A 5,000-nucleotide genomic window follows, 5' to 3' on the forward strand; every position below is an offset into this window, starting at 1 on the left:
TCATAATATTACCAGTTTAATATGGCTCAAATTCGAGTTTCATATAGTTATGATTCGATTTATATGCTTCAATATCATTGGTTAGTTAACTTTTGATATTTTCATATTATATCACATGCCTTCACCGTGAGTGTTTTTTGCCATGCACACCTCACATTGTCAAAAATGTATGGGAAAAATTCATTTCAATACATTTCAGTTTGATTTGAAATGTCTTTATTATATATTTTAGTGCCAATATGCCAAGGTTATATTCCATAACTCTCTATTTAAACTAACGTATGGAAAACCAGGCATAAAATCACAATATTACCAGTTTAATATGGCTCAAATTCGAGTTTCATATAGTTATGATTCGATTTATATGCTTCAATATCATTGGTTAGTTAACTTTTGATATTTTCATATTATATCACATGCCTTCACCGTGAGTGTTTTTTGCCATGCACACCTCACATTGTCAAAAATGTATGGGAAAAATTCATTTCAATACATTTCAGTTTGATTTGAAATGTCTTTATTATATATTTTAATGGCAATATGCCAAGGTTATATTCCATAAAATGTTAGTATAGAATATAGATTCTTCATATATGTATATATATTCGAGAATTTTTTTCTATTTAAACTAACGTATGGAAAACCAGGCATAAAATCACAATATTACCAGTTTAATATGGCTCAAATTCGAGTTTCATATAGTTATGATTCGATTTATATGTTTCAATATCATTGGTTAGTTAACTTTTGATATTTTCATATTATATCACATGCCTTCACCGTGAGTGTTTTTTGCCATGCACACCTCACATTGTCAAAAATGTATGGGAAAAATTCATTTCAATACATTTCAGTTTGATTTGAAATGTCTTTATTATATATTTTAGTGCCAATATGCCAAGGTTATATTCCATAACATGTTAGTATTAGAATATAGATTCTTCATATATGTATATATATTCGAAAATTTTTTCTATTTAAACTAACGTATGGAAAACCAGGCATAAAATCACAATATTACCAGTTTAATATGGCTCAAATTCGAGTTTCATATAGTTATGATTCGATTTATATGTTTCAATATCATTGGTTAGTTAACTTTTGATATTTTCATATTATATCACATGCCTTCACCGTGAGTGTTTTTTGCCATGCACACCTCACATTGTCAAAAATGTATGGGAAAAATTCATTTCAATACATTTCAGTTTGATTTGAAATGTCTTTATTATATATTTTAGTGCCAATATGCCAAGGTTATATTCCATAACATGTTAGTATTAGAATATAGATTCTTCATATATGTATATATATTCGAAAATTTTTTCTATTTAAACTAACGTATGGAAAACCAGGCATAAAATCACAATATTACCAGTTTAATATGGCTTAAATTCGAGTTTCATATAGTTATGATTCGATTTATATGCTTCAATATCATTGGTTAGTTAACTTTTGATATTTTCATATTATTTCACATGCCTTCACCGTGAGTGTTTTTTGCCATGCACACCTCACATTGTCAAAAATGTATGGGAAAAATTCATTTCAATACATTTCAGTTTGATTTGAAATGTCTTTATTATATATTTTAGTGCCAATATGCCAAGGTTATATTCCATAACATGTTAGTATTAGAATATAGATTCTTCATATATGTATATATATTCGAAAATTTTTTCTATTTAAACTAACGTATGGAAAACCAGGCATAAAATCACAATATTACCAGTTTAATATGGCTTAAATTCGAGTTTCATATAGTTATGATTCGATTTATATGCTTCAATATCATTGGTTAGTTAACTTTTGATATTTTCATATTATTTCACATGCCTTCACCGTGAGTGTTTTTTGCCATGCACACCTCACATTGTCAAAAATGTATGGGAAAAATTCATTTCAATACATTTCAGTTTGATTTGAAATGTCTTTATTATATATTTTAGTGCCAATATGCCAAGGTTATATTCCATAACATGTTAGTATTAGAATATAGATTCTTCATATATGTATATATATTCGAAAATTTTTTCTATTTAAACTAACGTATGGAAAACCAGGCATAAAATCACAATATTACCAGTTTAATATGGCTTAAATTCGAGTTTCATATAGTTATGATTCGATTTATATGCTTCAATATCATTGGTTAGTTAACTTTTGATATTTTCATATTATTTCACATGCCTTCACCGTGAGTGTTTTTTGCCATGCACACCTCACATTGTCAAAAATGTATGGGAAAAATTCATTTCAATACATTTCAGTTTGATTTGAAATGTCTTTATTATATATTTTAGTGCCAATATGCCAAGGTTATATTCCATAACTCTCTATTTAAACTAACGTATGGAAAACCAGGCATAAAATCACAATATTACCAGTTTAATATGGCTCAAATTCGAGTTTCATATAGTTATGATTCGATTTATATGCTTCAATATCATTGGTTAGTTAACTTTTGATATTTTCATATTATATCACATGCCTTCACCGTGAGTGTTTTTTGCCATGCACACCTCACATTGTCAAAAATGTATGGGAAAAATTCATTTCAATACATTTCAGTTTGATTTGAAATGTCTTTATTATATATTTTAATGGCAATATGCCAAGGTTATATTCCATAAAATGTTAGTATAGAATATAGATTCTTCATATATGTATATATATTCGAGAATTTTTTTCTATTTAAACTAACGTATGGAAAACCAGGCATAAAATCACAATATTACCAGTTTAATATGGCTCAAATTCGAGTTTCATATAGTTATGATTCGATTTATATGTTTCAATATCATTGGTTAGTTAACTTTTGATATTTTCATATTATATCACATGCCTTCACCGTGAGTGTTTTTTGCCATGCACACCTCACATTGTCAAAAATGTATGGGAAAAATTCATTTCAATACATTTCAGTTTGATTTGAAATGTCTTTATTATATATTTTAGTGCCAATATGCCAAGGTTATATTCCATAACATGTTAGTATTAGAATATAGATTCTTCATATATGTATATATATTCGAAAATTTTTTCTATTTAAACTAACGTATGGAAAACCAGGCATAAAATCACAATATTACCAGTTTAATATGGCTTAAATTCGAGTTTCATATAGTTATGATTCGATTTATATGCTTCAATATCATTGGTTAGTTAACTTTTGATATTTTCATATTATTTCACATGCCTTCACCGTGAGTGTTTTTTGCCATGCACACCTCACATTGTCAAAAATGTATGGGAAAAATTCATTTCAATACATTTCAGTTTGATTTGAAATGTCTTTATTATATATTTTAGTGCCAATATGCCAAGGTTATATTCCATAACATGTTAGTATTAGAATATAGATTCTTCATATATGTATATATATTCGAAAATTTTTTCTATTTAAACTAACGTATGGAAAACCAGGCATAAAATCACAATATTACCAGTTTAATATGGCTTAAATTCGAGTTTCATATAGTTATGATTCGATTTATATGCTTCAATATCATTGGTTAGTTAACTTTTGATATTTTCATATTATTTCACATGCCTTCACCGTGAGTGTTTTTTGCCATGCACACCTCACATTGTCAAAAATGTATGGGAAAAATTCATTTCAATACATTTCAGTTTGATTTGAAATGTCTTTATTATATATTTTAGTGCCAATATGCCAAGGTTATATTCCATAACATGTTAGTATTAGAATATAGATTCTTCATATATGTATATATATTCGAAAATTTTTTCTATTTAAACTAACGTATGGAAAACCAGGCATAAAATCACAATATTACCAGTTTAATATGGCTTAAATTCGAGTTTCATATAGTTATGATTCGATTTATATGCTTCAATATCATTGGTTAGTTAACTTTTGATATTTTCATATTATATCACATGCCTTCACCGTGAGTGTTTTTTGCCATGCACACCTCACATTGTCAAAAATGTATGGGAAAAATTCATTTCAATACATTTCAGTTTGATTTGAAATGTCTTTATTATATATTTTAGTGCCAATATGCCAAGGTTATATTCCATAACTCTCTATTTAAACTAACGTATGGAAAACCAGGCATAAAATCACAATATTACCAGTTTAATATGGCTTAAATTCGAGTTTCATATAGTTATGCTTCGATTTATATGCTTCAATATCATTGGTTAGTTAACTTTTGATATTTTCATATTATTTCACATGCCTTCACCGTGAGTGTTTTTTGCCATGCACACCTCACATTGTCAAAAATGTATGGGAAAAATTCATTTCAATACATTTCAGTTTGATTTGAAATGTCTTTATTATATATTTTAGTGCCAATATGCCAAGGTTATATTCCATAACTCTCTATTTAAACTAACGTATGGAAAACCAGGCATAAAATCACAATATTACCAGTTTAATATGGCTCAAATTCGAGTTTCATATAGTTATGATTCGATTTATATGCTTCAATATCATTGGTTAGTTAACTTTTGATATTTTCATATTATATCACATGCCTTCACCGTGAGTGTTTTTTGCCATGCACACCTCACATTGTCAAAAATGTATGGGAAAAATTCATTTCAATACATTTCAGTTTGATTTGAAATGTCTTTATTATATATTTTAGTGCCAATATGCCAAGGTTATATTCCATAACTCTCTATTTAAACTAACGTATGGAAAACCAGGAATAAAATCACAATATTACCAGTTTAATATGGCTCAAATTCGAGTTTCATATAGTTATGATTCGATTTATATGTTTCAATATCATTGGTTAGTTAACTTTTGATATTTTCATATTATATCACATGCCTTCACCGTGAGTGTTTTTTGCCATGCACACCTCACATTGTCAAAAATGTATGGGAAAAATTCATTTCAATACATTTCAGTTTGATTTGAAATGTCTTTATTATATATTTTAGTGCCAATATGCCAAGGTTATATTCCATAACTCTCTATTTAAACTAACGTATGGAAAACCAGGCATAAAATCACAATA

The sequence above is a fragment of the Anastrepha obliqua genome, unplaced genomic scaffold, assembly GCF_027943255.1.
Source record: "Anastrepha obliqua isolate idAnaObli1 unplaced genomic scaffold, idAnaObli1_1.0 ptg000183l, whole genome shotgun sequence".
Taxonomy (NCBI): Eukaryota; Metazoa; Arthropoda; class Insecta; order Diptera; family Tephritidae; genus Anastrepha; species Anastrepha obliqua.